This window comes from Pristiophorus japonicus, chromosome 6, assembly GCF_044704955.1.
Source record: "Pristiophorus japonicus isolate sPriJap1 chromosome 6, sPriJap1.hap1, whole genome shotgun sequence".
NCBI classification, from domain to species: domain Eukaryota; kingdom Metazoa; phylum Chordata; class Chondrichthyes; family Pristiophoridae; genus Pristiophorus; species Pristiophorus japonicus.
Genome location: NC_091982.1, coordinates 108,850,984 through 108,866,042, shown reverse-complemented (window position 1 = coordinate 108,866,042; position 15,059 = coordinate 108,850,984).

Genomic DNA, 15,059 nt, shown 5'->3' with positions numbered 1-15,059 from the left:
TGTAGCAGGACTTTTCTGCTTTTATACTCTATCCCCCTTGCAATAAAGGCCAATATTCCATTTGCCTTCCTGATTACTTGCTGTACCTGCATACTAACTGTCATGTATCTCACATTACTGTATATAATTGTATCTTACCATGCTATACATGACTGTAACTGGATATGACCTGTAACAATAAGCATACTTCATCACCAGGGGTGCACTTGCAGGAGACACTCCATACCTGTCCCACTGCGGTATATAAAGGGAGGTCTCAGGCAAGTGCAGCACTGGGAGAGCTGGAATTAAAGGTGCAGGTCCTGAGTGACCTTGACTTCAGCATGTGTCTCGTGTAAGTCAGTACATTAGAGTCAGGACTTAACACTAACTTTTTGTGTTTCATGCACAAGGATCCCCAGGTCCCTCTGTACTGCAGCACTTTGCAAATTTTCTCCATTTAAATTATAATTTGCTTTTCTATTTTTACTGCCAAAGTGGATAACCTTACATTTTCCCACATTATACTCCATCTGCCAAATTTTTGCCCACTCACTTAGCCTGTCTATATCCCTCTGCAGATCTTTGTGTCCTCCTCACATATTGCTTTCCCACCCATCTTTGTAACATCAGCAAACTTGGCTACATTACTCTCGGTCCCTTCATCCAAGTCATTAATATAGATTGTAAATAGTTGAGGACCCAGCACGGATTCCTGCGGCACCCCACTAGTTACTGTTTGTCAACTGGAAAATGACACATTTATCCTGACTCTCTGTTTTCTGTTAGTTAGACAATCCTCTATCCATGCTAATATATTACCCCCAACCCCATGAACTTTTATCTTGTGCAGTAACCTTTTATGTGGCACCATATCGAATGCCTTCTGGAAATCCAAATACACCACATCCACTGGTTCCCCCTTATTCACTCTGCTCGATACATCCTCAAAGAACTCCAGCTAATTTGTCAAACATAATTTCCCTTTCATAAAACCATGCTGACTCTGCATTCCAAATATCCTGCTACTGCTTCCTTAATAATGGACTCCAGCATTTTCCCAACAACAGATGTTAGGCTAACAGTTTCCTGCTTTTTGTCTGCTTTTTTAAATAAAGGTGTTACATTTCCGGTTTTCCAATCCATTGGGGCTCAGTGCTAAGGGAGGCATTGTACTTCTTTCTTGGCACTAGGATGGGAAACTCGCGAACTAAACAGCCAGCCAGGGAGCGCTCCGAGAGAGGCTTTGGCGAGGCGGTGGGGGGGGCGGGGGGCATCTAGAAAAACATTGCCCACGCCACTACAACACAAAACCGCACAAAATATTAACACTAAAAATACTTGTACTTACTTTTGGAGTCCATTAACTTCCTCTCCACCGACGGGATCGTGGGACCGCTCTGGTTTCCCAGGCAGTCATTGCGGGCGCAGTTCCAGGTGGACGGGTCGGGCAAGACTCGAAACTCGCGCCGGTGTCGCAACCAGGGGCGTTGCACATCCGGCGCAGCTCTTCCCGGCGGTGCTGCTCAGTGACACGGCAAAACCCGACCGGAGGATTGTGGCGGGGCGCTGGAGACCTCACCACCGCCTTTCACACCACTCCGGGCCAAAACCCGGAGCGCAAAGGCCGGAAAATCCAGCCCATTGTTTTATATCAATTTGTACTGAAATGTTTGCTTTAAAATCACGGTGTCAGAATTCATCCCATCCAATGGCCCCGATATTAACTGCCCCCAGTTGGCTGAAACCGGGCGGAGGGTTTGGTTAAAATAACTGGTGTTAGTTACCCCAACGATCCTGGTTCCTTCCCACCGTGTCCCCATATTAACCTGCTCTCTTGAGTAGGCGAGCAGGATACCCGCAGGAAGGAAGCGGGGTCCTGGTTTTAATATGTAGGTCAGACCCACGGGCATCATCAGGATTCGAGCTACAGCCCAATGACCTCCGACAGTCACGCCACCTGGTGGCTAGTAACCCCAAGCAGACATACATGACAATATCAACCAGAGGCCTGAGCAGGGGAGCGGGGTGCAGTGTGGGCTCCTCCCTCAGGTTAAACCTTCTGGGAGCCGGATCCTGGACCACGACAGGCCCAGCAGGTAAGTTTAACATTTATTTTTCAGGGTTTTTTTGTGGGCCAGGAGGGGCAGAAGTGCTCCTCAGGGCCCCACAGGGAAGCCTTCGGCCTTCTTTGCTACCTCCGATTACAGCAAGAATTCCAGCTGCCCCGACATCTCAGCCTCTTCACTCGCTCCCAATCATGGTCCCAAGCTTCCCCCCACCCCCCACCCACCATTAACTGCCAGTCGGGCACTCCCCCCATGGTCCCCGGCTATGGCCTCCCGCTGCTTGTTTATGCTCCCGCTCGTTGGCCAGGCTGTCAATTGGGCCGGCTATCGGGCGGGAGACAGCAGCCTGGCTCCTCGTCCTTGGCCTTGCCTGGTTTTCACCGCACCCTCCCCACCTTCCTCCCCATTGAAATCCGGGCCAGTGTCTCTGCTGCGGAAATTGTTGAGCTAAATTGGGATGAGTTGCATTTGTATGGTGCATCATAGGCAGTCCCTCGGAATTGAGGAAGACTTGCATCCACTCTAAAAATGAATTCTTAGGTGGCTGAACAGTCCAAAACGAGAACCACAGCCCCTGTCACATGTGGGACAAATAGTCGTTGAGGGAAAGGGTGGGTGGGACTGGTTTGCCGCACGCTCTTTCCGCTGCCTGCACTTGGTCTCTGCATGCTCTCGGCGATGAGACTCGAGGTGCTCAGCGCCCTCCCGGATGCACTTCCTCCACTTTGGGCGGTCTTTGGCCAGGGATGTCCAGGTGTAAGTGGGGATGTTGCACTTTATCAAGGAGGCTTTGAGGATGTCCTTGTAATGTTTCCTCTGCCCACCTTGGGCTCGCTTGCCATGAAGGAGTTCCGACTAGAGCGCTTGCTTTGGGAGTCTCATGTCTGGCATGGTGCAATTAAATGGTGATAGCAGAGGTACAGAAAAGAATGTGTTCACCTTGTCAGTTAATAAATAAGCATTGGTAACAGAACTGCAGTTTGTGAAAGACTGCACCAAGCCAAACAGAAGATGGCAGTGAATCGGTGGGGCAATGGAACAGGAGATATGTAGGCCAAGGTCAGGTCAAATGTTGCAGTTCAGCTCTGACTGTGGGCAAACAAAGATTTCTCTTGTTCCTGCAGCTGACAGAAGGTTGTTGCTGGAGAATTCATCACCATGTCTCATGACTCGGACTTGGTACTCATGGACAAATCAGCTACACACTGTAAACATATAGAAGTGAGATTTGTGTTGGGCACAAGTGCAAAGTAAGCAATAGCAAATCTGCAGCCCGGTTTTACACTCCACCCGATTGTCTATTCCATGGACTTCCATGTGGCAATGATGACATGTGCTATGCAATAAACCAGTTTCAGAATGTAAAAAGGTGAGAGGAAGGACCTTTTCTTATCCAGAACTCTGGTACTTTAATACAGGCTCAGTAAATGAATCGATGTCGGGTGATTGAGAGGAGTTGCACCATTTGTAATGCCCTCTCCAATCAGGGCTACTCCACAGAGGGAATTTTCCTTCACATTTTACAGCGAGCAGTGTAAAAAGTACCCAGTCCCAGCTGGATATTTAATGCTGGCCCCACACTGGACCCCGGCACATTACGTACTGCACAGGTAGGATGACTGGACGCAATGACCAATGGCAGCACGGGGTCTTTGGCGCATACACCAATAGTCAGATCAGATTGCAGGAAGAAAGGTCCTTTCTCTCACAGTCGTACAGTCGGAAACATTCATTGGCTTTCCCGTTATAAACTTGCAGGCTGCCACAGTTGTAATCCTTACAATTATATGCCTGGAATCTGCTCGTGGTTTCTCCCAGAACCGCACTGTGGTGAAGTTAGGGAGCAAGGCGGGACCAGCTACCAGGGAATTGCGGTCCGATTCTTGAAATGGGAGGCAAGGAACGGCTGGGCGCCTGTTAAAGTCAGATAGATAGCTGCATTTGTGAGCCTCGATCATCAGCAAGGCAGGACATGGGGAGGGTTAGATAGGAACAGGAGTAGGCCATTCAACTAATTGAGCCTGCTCCATCATTCAGTTTGATCATGGCTGATCTGGACCTCAACTCCATTTACGCGCCTTTGTTCCCTAGCTTGATACCCTTACTCATCAAAAGTCCATCGATCTCAGTTTTGAAAATTTCAATCGATCCAGCATACACAGTCTTTGTTATCTGTGGACTCTACTGGCCGGCCTCCCAACTACATCTCTCCATAACCCTGTGCTCAGCCAAAACTCTGCTGCCCATATCCTAACTCACACCAAACCAAGTCCCATTCACTCATCACCCTTGACCTATTGGCTGCCAGGGCATTTAGAGGGAGCAGCGTGCGGTGGCCTGGCCCGGAAATCGGCGTGGTCCGGCCTGCAAGACCATCAGCAAGTTGGGGCCATTAGAGGGAGCAGCGCGCGGCAGCATACCACTGCAGGGAGCAGCAGGTGCTGCTGCAGGAAGGCGACGGCTGACTGCAGTGCAGGCAGGTACAGCAGGAGTGGCGAGGTCGGGGCGAAGGAGCAGCAAGTGTTCGTAGAGGGATGTGATCGGGGCCCAGGAGAGGCGTGAGTTCATGGCCAGGGGCCCTGGGACAGCACGGGCCAGCCCACACTGCAATATGTGTGCGCTCTAGGTCTGTGCAGCAGAGCTGGTCTCCAGTCGTCTTGGTTAATACTTGTCACTTGACCAAGACCTAGCTCTGCCAAGCCCGTGTGGTGGCTGGTGTACAACGGCCACCACATGTTAAAAAATCCAAGCACAGGCATCTTCCACCCTTCAACATGTAATTCGGGATCCTGAATATTAGGTCCTTCATTGAAATATCTGTGAACTCATCCCTTTTCGGCGTGGAAGCAAGTCATCCTTGTTTCGAGGGACTATTTATGATGATGATGATGACATTGGCTGCCGATGTGGTAGCACCTCCATTTTAAAATATTCATTCTTGTGTTCAACTCCCTCCATGGCCTCGCCCCTCCCTATCTCTGCAAACTCCTCCAGCCCTATAACCCTCCGAAATATCTACACTCCTCCAATTCTGGCCTCTTGTGCATTCCCGATTTCCGTCACTCCACCGTTGGCATCTGTGCCTTGAGCTGCCTCGACCCAAAGCTCGGGAATTCCCTCCCTAAACCTCTCTGCTTCTCTACCCCTCTCTCCTCCTTAAAACCTACCTCTTTGCTAGTCACCTGTTCCAATCTCTCTTTATGTGCCTCGGTGTCAAATTCTGTCTGATACCGCTGCTGTGAAGTAGCTGGGGACGTTTTTACTACGTTAAAGACGATATATAAATGCAAGTTGTTGTTGCTGTGGGGTAGTGTGTTCCCGTTTTCCACTAGCCTTTGTGTGTAAAAGTGCATCCTGATTTATCCATCATTTATATGGATACTAACACCGTATAACGAGAAGCCTTTAAGTATATATATATATATATATAAAATATTATTGTGGTAGAGTGGATGCTCTTTTCCAGACAATGATTTTAGTTAAAAATTCCATTTGGTATTCAAGTAAAGGCAATCTGCTGCTCTGATGTCTAAAAGTCAGACATGTTGTCCTTGTGGCCAGCACTTGACCATCGACCGACAGACTTCATTTATTTATTAGTTACGTGGCCTGTTCTTTTTAGCCCTTGTTCTCCTAAGTAGGCCCTGTGGTGTAGACGTGTCTGGGGAATGTCTGGAGTTGATGAGTTCAATACTGGCAGACTGGACATGTTTAACCGATTCATAAAATGGCAGTCGGGTGCGTGCCTTTCCACTGAATGAAATAAGGCGCCACACACCGTTAACCCATTACCTGCATCAAATATGGCGCCACAACACATATACGGCGGCCACTGGCATAGAGAGAGGCAATTTCAACCCCTTGATCTCCTGGGCACTAGCAGCTCAGGAGAAAAGTACTTTGCGTGCGTGCCTCCCTCGCCCGTTTTCTCATCGTAGCATGCAAGCGTCGACCCCTTACCGATCGGTGGTGATCGCTTCCCGAAATTGCACTGCGGGAACTTGCTCCTTTCCCAGACTTGCCCTCAGGGAGTGGCAGTGTCGCTGGTCGGTGATGGTGACAGCTTTTGCTATCGGTGCCCTTTCTGTGGCTTGGCGGCGTGGCTGCCCTTAAAGGGGAGGTGGCGCTACCGGCGCAATGGTTTTTTTTGTTGGCCGACTACCAGTTTGAGCCGACAATTATGGTCATGGGTTCGGCCTGGCCGCCAACAGGCAGCCTGACACCCCCTCTTGGGAGCCAGGCTACTGCCCCAGCTGAAACCCTCCCTGGTGGCCCAGTGTTTGCCACTAAAGTGGCTGCAGAGTTCACAGCGGCCCTCCCCTTTAACTGATGGGGAGGGGTGTTGTGATGTGCCAGCGCAATGACTTGCAGCGTTGGCCACTCCGCCCCGCCCCCACTTCTGTCCCGCTAGTGACGGCCACTCCCCCTGCCCGCACTGTTGCCCCGCTAGTGATGGCCACTCCCCCTGCCCGCACTGTTGCCCCGCTAGTGACGGTCACTCCACCCCTCCCCCACTTCTGTCCCGCTAGTGACGGCCACTCCCCCTGCCCGCACTGTTGCCCCGCTAGAGATGGCCACTCCCCCTGCCCGCACTGTTGTCCCGCTAGTGATGGCCACTCCCCCTGCCCGCACTGTTGCCCCGCTAGTGACGGCCACTCCCCCTGCCCGCACTGTTGCCCCGCTAGTGACGGCCACTCCCCCTGCCCGCACTGTTGTCCCGCTAGTGATGGCCACTCCACCCCTCCCCCACTTCTGTCCCGCTAGTGACGGCCACTCCCCCTGCCCGCACTGTTGCCCCGCTAGAGATGGCCACTCCCCCTGCCCGCACTGTTGCCCCGCTAGTGACGGCCACTCCCCCTGCCCGCACTGTTGACCCGCTAGTGATGGCCACTCCACCCCTCCCCCACTTCTGTCCCGCTAGTGACGGCCACTCCCCCTGCCCGCACTGTTGACCCGCTAGTGACGGCCACTCCCCCTGCCCGCACTGTTGCCCCGCTAGTGACGGCCACTCCCCCTGCCCGCACTGTTGACCCGCTAGTGACGGCCACTCCCCCTGCCCGCACTGTTGCCCCGCTAGTGACGGCCACTCCCCCTGCCCGCACTGTTGACCCGCTAGTGATGGCCACTCCACCCCTCCCCCACTTCTGTCCCGCTAGTGACGGCCACTCCCCCTGCCCGCACTGTTGACCCGCTAGTGACGGCCACTCCCCCTGCCCGCACTGTTGACCCGCTAGTGACGGCCACTCCCCCTGCCCGCACTGTTGCCCCGCTAGTGATGGCCACTCCACCCCTCCCCCACTTCTGTCCCGCTAGTGACGGCCACTCCCCCTGCCCGCACTGTTGACCCGCTAGTGACGGCCACTCCCCCTGCCCGCACTGTTGACCCGCTAGTGACGGCCACTCCCCCTGCCCGCACTGTTGTCCCGCTAGTGATGGCCACTCCACCCCTCCCCCACTTCTGTCCCGCTAGTGATGGCTACTCCACCCTGCCCGCTAGTGATGGCTACTCCACCCTGCCCGCTAGTGATGGCTACTCCACCCCGCCCGCACTTTCGCCCCGATGCCGACGCCACTTCCGCCCCACTTCAAAAAAAATCCCAGAGTGCTGAATTTCTCCCGATTGGTCACCCTGTGCAATGGGGCGGACGGAACACACCGGAAACAGTATGTGCTACTCGTTTCTGGCGCTGGGCAGTTTCAGCCCCCAACTGTCAATCCCAGGAGATTCCAGACATTCTGGGAGGTTTGCTATCCTTATGCAGACTGGCCACTGGGTCCCCGCCATTCTCTCAAAATGCTTTCTGAAAATGTTATCACTTGCCAATCTTTTCCCCTCAATAATTAAAATTTCTAATGTCCAAAATAAGGGTTTACCCATGAAATGAAATAAAAATGAAATAAAAATGAAAATATTACTTGTTTCACAATAACATGATTACATTTATCAGTTGATTTGTCCATTATGTCTCTTAGGGTCTTCATGAAAAGTTTTTACTTCAAGGCCACAGCCACTTCCAAAAGTCTGAGCTTGGAGTTGTTGGCCATGATTTCTCCACAGGATCGACCTGGCTGGGGTTGGTGGCACATTGAAAGCCCGCTCCTGACTCGAGCCCGCCTTCTGCCCCCAATCTTCCCATGATTGGGCTTGGTAACCCCATCCTGTGGGCTTCCCGGCCAATTAAGAGGAAGCTAGTCTGATGACATCAATTGATGACGTGTCATCAGCGGTTTCCTTAAAGGGACCATGGCCACAATGGTTTTGATAGTTCTTCTGCCACTGTCCTGCAGCATTGGCGTGCTGCAAACACTGACAAGCACTGCACAGAGGTGCACGGCTGCACTCAAGCTCTCCCATAACTCCCTCCATATGCTTATGGAGGGAGTCACTGCACACAGGGAGGTTCTCTTCCCTTCCAATGGATGGAAGAGACCTCCCCAGGACACCAACACAGCCTGGTTGCACATTGCACAGGAGGACACAAGCAGGAACATTATCAGGAGGACCTGGTTGCAGTGGCGCAAAGCTTTCACTGATCTCAGTAGATCACAAAATGTTACTGCAAAGCCACACTCATCTCACACTGTGCCACTCATCACATCCCCATCACTCTTTCTTCCGTACTCTACCCATACACATCCTTACTCACACCAACTTATCTTACACCTCCACCCATCTCTCTCTCTCTATCTACATTATCAGTTCCCATTTCACTAGCCACCCTTCACACTCACCCTTGTCAATCATACCAACTAACACACAAGGGTCCTTTAGCCAATGTTCATGTATAGTTAATGTTGATGTATTGTCAAACATTGAAATCTTTACCTTCTTGAATAGCTTTGTGAACACTTTTGAAGTGGCTTAGTGAGTTGTAGTGAATAGTTAGACATAAGGGTACCCCTCGTGATTGTGATGAGTGTGAAAGGAATGGGTTGGACATTACAGGGATGTTTTATGGAGCTGGTGTGCGATGGTGCCAACCTGGCATATCATGTAGCAGTCAGGGTGTACAGCGTGAAGTGAAATAAATGTGGCTATGGTGAGGCCATCACTGGTCTCCCGGGCAGCATTGTGGTTGGATGCTGATGCCCTGTGTCCTGTGCAGCATCAGGTGATTGCGGAGAAGGTTGGTGTTTTTGTTGGTGATGCTGATGTGTTTAGTGATATTGGTGTTGGGGCTGATCGTGGTGGGATTCTGAGGACCAAGGTGAGATTTTTTCAAGGGCACCGATGCTGCTGGAATAGATGGCAGGTGAAGTTGAGATGACTGAAGCGATCTGTCAATGGTGAGAGAGGTTGCTCTAAGGAGGTGACAGTGATTAGAGAGTTCACTGCAAACACTTCCAAAGTTCATACAGCTCAAATACTCTTCCAAAACCTGAAGGCCTGGAGCTTCTGACATTGGAAAGTGAACAGCTGTGAAATGGTAGTTTTTATACAACTTCTGTAGCTGTCAACAGGTCAAAGTGATGGAGAGTCACTGAGAACCCGACTCCACTTAGCTGGCGTGTTTTCCGAAGCTCGGCAAAGCCGTCAAAAGGTTGGTAAAAATGTAAGTGCCTGCTTTTCAGACTCTTAACTAACATTTAACTACCTTTTCATGATGTTAATTACCTGTCCCACGCAAATCGGACAGCTCAGAAACTCACTCGGAGACAGGTTCAGTGCGGGATCCCGACCCGCTGTCAATCACAGCCATTTTGACAGTGGGCCCGCCTCCAAACCTGCACTCACAGGGCTGGGAAGATTCTGGCCGATATGTCTGCCCAGAGCTGTGACACTGTGGGCTGAATTTTGATTCTGCAATCTGAACCTGTTACCGATACTCAGTCAGCTATACTGAGGAATATTTTTTCATTAACTTCAAGTAGGTTTTTCTCAGAAGTTTTCTAAAATTATTTAAAAAACAGCTAGAAGACAAATTTCAAAACCTTAACTGAGGTAAAATTCATATTAAATGTATTAATAAAAAACACAGCGAGGTCTGTGTCTGAGAGAAAATAACAATATTTTGATTGCACACCCGTTGAAGCTTTTGTTGCACAAGTGGGAGAGGGGAGAGCTTCAGAGAACCATACTTTCCCCACATGCTTGCTACCATTGTTGATTCTATCCCCATTACACTGCACCATAACCACATCCCAAACCAATAACAAAGGAAGAAAGGAGAGAGGGAGAAGCAAAAGAAAAGAGCTAAGGGGGATCGGAGCAGAAGACCTTGACAACGGAAAATGAGAGAAAGCTTTTATCACATCAGTCTGGGCTGGATTTGAACTCATGGCCCCAAAGTAAAAACAGGGTGCGTACCTATGGCATCACCTGCCTTCATCGAGTTTACAAGTTATTAATTATAAAGAGTGAAGACAGCAATCATTGGGGGTAATTTTAACTTTGGGTGATCGTGTAAATTGGGCAATTCTATGCCCCATCTCAAAACGCACTGCCTGAAAGGGTGGAGGAAGCACATTCAATTGTAACTTTCAAAAGGGAATTGGATAAATGCTTGAAAAGCAAACATTTGCAGGGCATTGGGGAAAGAGTGGGAATAATTGAATTGCTCTTTCAAAGAGCCGGCACAGGCATGATATGTTGAATGGCCTCTTACTGTCTTGTGGGATTCTGTGAAGCTACACTGCCTTGAATTGCAGCAATTTGAAAGTTGCTCTTCTGTGTGATTTATTTTCTCAATTTATATTCATAAGAATAATCAGGTTGAATTGACTACTTCCACTAATGGGTAGTTAATGAATTGAAGACTCCCAATAGTGGTTAGTTAATGATTGAATACTTTGAATAGTGGGTAATTAATGAATTGTGTACTTACACTAGTGGGTAAATAATGAATTGGGGTTTCCAATAATGTGTAACTAATGAACTTAGTACTCTTAATAGTGGGTAGTTAAAAATTGAATACTTCCAATAGTGTGTAATTAGTGAACTGCTTTCTTCCAATTATGAGTAATTCATGACATGAGTACTCCCTATTGTGGGTCGTTATACATCGAGTACTTCCAATAGTGGTTAATTCATTAAATAAGTGCTGCAAATAATGTATAACTAATGACATGAGTACTTCCAATAGTGGGTAATTAATTAAATGGATTCTTCCAATCATGGGTAATTAATCAATTGAGTACTTCCAATGGTGGGTAATTAGTGAATTAATTTCTTCCAATAATGAGTAATTAATGAAATGAGTACCCCCAATAGTGGGAATTTAATTAATTGAGTACTTCCAATAATGTGTAGTTAACAAATTGAGTATTTCCAATAGTGGGTAATTCATTAATTGAATACTTACAATAAAGATAATTAATGCTTTAAATGACAAACTATATTTAGTTTATTTCTTTTAATATACTTATTATCAGATTGTTTTACCAAATACATTCCTCATTAATAAAATGTTCTCATTCCAGTTAACCATGATGCCTATGCTAAGGCTATGAGACATTAGTTATCAAATGATTCTGTGTTATAGTTCCTGCTCATATGAAGTTCGCTATTGCTCACAACCTTTTTCTCAGAATATATGAAGTAGCTTACAATGAAGCTACAATATTCTTCCTGTTCGTGTGATTTGCACTCTCATCAATTATTGCAGCAAGAAAGCTTGTCAGTTTCACTTTCTCAACAGTAGCAGACTTGGTGACCAAATACTTCGGAGAAATTGATCAGATTATTGGATTTTATCTATTTACTGAAAACAACACAACAGTGTACTCAGGAGGAGAAAACAAACATGTCAACTATCTGATTCAATTAGTCAAAACCGTTAAACAAAATCACTAAATTCAGAATGGAAGAGCATAATGCAATGTTCATTGCCAGTCGATGTCACTCACTCTCCATACATGCCCAAACCTTGACTTATGTTGGGACGAATCGTAATAAAGATACATCTTACATTGATTGACCTTATTTATATTGATTAGTGTAACAATTCACAAATGATTTCAGTTGAGTACAAGAAATTGAAATGTCATTTGATCTTTATCAAGGACCATTGATTAGTCGTTGTATAAAAAAAGCGCCTTCAGCCTACAAGATTTACTACTGCGTGGCCTGAACACAACCCACAGCTTTGGGCAAATGAGACCTTGGCACAAAATTTACAATCAAATAATTGAAGGCCATGGCCAAGGCAGCTTCCTCTAACAAAAGCTGACTCTATGGGAACATCAAGGACAGCCAACACAAAACAATCTGTAAATGCATTAGTTTAAAACAAGTGTAGAAAAATAGAGACTCGGCTGCTGCCTGGCGATTGAAAGTCAGATACAAGGGTCTGTTGATGCCAAATTCTGGCACGCATCTAAATATGACACACGTGTAAAGGCAGTGTTAACCCTTCACGTACCGGTCACAGAATTTCATCTGTTGACTGCAGATCTGACTATTCATACGGCAGCCGTTTCTGACTGAAAATCAGTTGTTCCAGTCAGGTATCAAAACCTGTGCTACACCATACGTTGAGAATGGATGTCGGCACAGGGAAACTTTGTTTTCCCCATTCTCCTCTCTCTTACCCTCTTGCCGTGCTGGCATGCATCACACCTGGAAAAAAAAACCTCCTATTTTGAGAGCACCTTTCATGAACTCAGGACATTCCAAAGTGTTTTACAGCCACTGAAGTACTTTTGAAATGGCATCACTGTTGCAATGTAGGAAATGCAGCAGCCAATTTGTGCACAGCAACGTTCCACAAACAGCAATGTGATAATGACCAGACAATCTGTTTTAGGAATGTTGGTTGAGGGATAAATATTGGCCTGGACACCAGGGAGAACTTCCCTGCTCCCCTTCGAAATAGAGCCATGGGATCTTTTACATCCACCTGAGATGGAAGGCAGGGCCTCGATTTAAGGTCTCATCTGAAAGATGGCACCTCCAACAATGCAGCACATCCTCAGTACTGCACTGAAGGTTCAGCCTGGATTTTGTGGTTAAAGTCTCTGGAGTGGGGCTTGAACCCACAACCTTCTGACTCACAGGTGTGAGTGCTAACACCAGAGCCAGAGCTGACACCGAAACTCAGCTCAGATGTCTCATTTGATCCGAGACCGTTAACATCTGAGCCAGAAAATGTGATCTAATTATATGAGCAATAGAGGAAACAGCAAAGTTTTCCTTGCCAACCTGCAACTTCTTAAACGTCTTGTAACACAATGGACAGGATTCAGTAATTAGCATTCCTAGTAGAAAGCATCATACAATGGGAACACCGATGAAGAATTCTGGCAGGCACATAGCAATATTCCACAAACAGCAATGTGATGAATGACAAGCTTATTCAATTTCGATGGTATTGATTAGAATCAGAGAATTTTACATCACTGAAGGAGGTCATTCAGTATGTGTCAGCTCTTTGATAGAGTTATCCAATTAGTCCGAATTCCCTGCTCCTTCCCCAAAGTCCTGCAAAACTGTCCTTTTCAAGTATATATCCAGTTTCCTTTTGAAAGTTACCATCGAATCTGGTTCCTCCATCCTTTCTGGCAGTGTATTCTAGATCACAACAACTCGTTGCCTAAAAGAAAATTCACCTCATTGCCCCTCTGGCTCTTCAGCCAGTTATATTAAATTCGTGTCCTCTGGTTACCGACCCTTCTGCCAGTGGAAACAATTTCCCCTTATTTACTCTATCAAAACTCCTCATGATTTTGAACAGCTTTATTAAATCTTCCATTCACCTTCTCTGCTCGAAGGAGAACAACCCTGGCTTCTCCCGTCTCTCCACTTAACTCAAGACCTTATCCCGGGTCATATTTTGGTAAATCTGCTTTGCACCCTCTCCAACCCCTCCAGCTGAGGCCTAACCAGTGGTTGATAAAGGTTCAGCATAACTTCTTTGTTGTTCTATTCTAGGCCTCTATTTATAAAGCCGAGGATTCTATGTCCTTTTTTAGCAGCCTTATCAACTTGTCCTGTCACCTGCAAAGCTCTATGTTCGTGGACCCCCAGGGTCTCTGTTCTTGCACCCCCTTTAAAATGTTACCATTTAGTTTATTGCCTCTCTTCATCCAAATGCATCACTTCACACTTCTCTGCTTTAAATTTCATCTGCCATGTGTCTGCCCATTTCAACATCTGAAATCTATTACCATCCTCCTTTTCAAGTATATATCCAGTTTCCTACATTTCAAAGCTTTGTGTCATCCACAAACTTTGAAATTATGCCATGTATAGCCAAGATCCAGGTCATTAATATATCAAGAAGAGCAGTGATCCTAATACTGATCCTGGGGAACACCACTGTACACTTCCCTCCGGCCTGTAAAACAATTGTTCACCACTACTCTCTGCTATATGTCCCTGCTCCTTTAATCCCATGGATTCCAATTGTCTCTGATTCACCCTTTATCATCACCGTCATCATAAGCAGTCCCTCAGAATCAAGAAAGACTTGCTTCCACTCCTAAAGTGAGTCCTTTGGTGGCTGGACAGTCCAATGCGAGAGCCACAGACCCTGTCACAAGTGGAACAGACATTCGTCGGGGGAAGTAGGGGTGGGTGGGACTGATTTGCCGCATGCTCCTTTTGCTGCCCACGCCTGACCTCTTCACGCTCGCGGCGTTGAAATTCAAAGAGCTCAATGCCCTCCCAGATGCACTTTCTCCACCTAGGGGGGTCTTCGGCGAGGGACTCCCAGGTGTCATTGGTGATGTCGCACTTTACCAGGGAGGCTTTGAGGGGTTCTTGTAACGTTTCCGCGGACCACCTTTGGGCTCGTTTGCCGTGAAGGAGCTCTGCATAGAGCAATTGCTTAGGGAGCCTCATGTCTGGCATGCGAACTGCATGGTCTGCCCAGTGAAGCTGATCGAGTGTGGTCAGTCCTTCAATGCTGGGGATGTTAGCCTGGGTGACGACACTGATGTTGGTGCGCCTGTTCTCCCAGGGGATTTTCAGGATCTTGTGGAAACATCTCCAGCGACTTGAGGTGTCTTCTGTACATCGTCCATGCCTCTGATCCATACAGGAGGTTGGGTATTACTACAGCCCTGTAGACC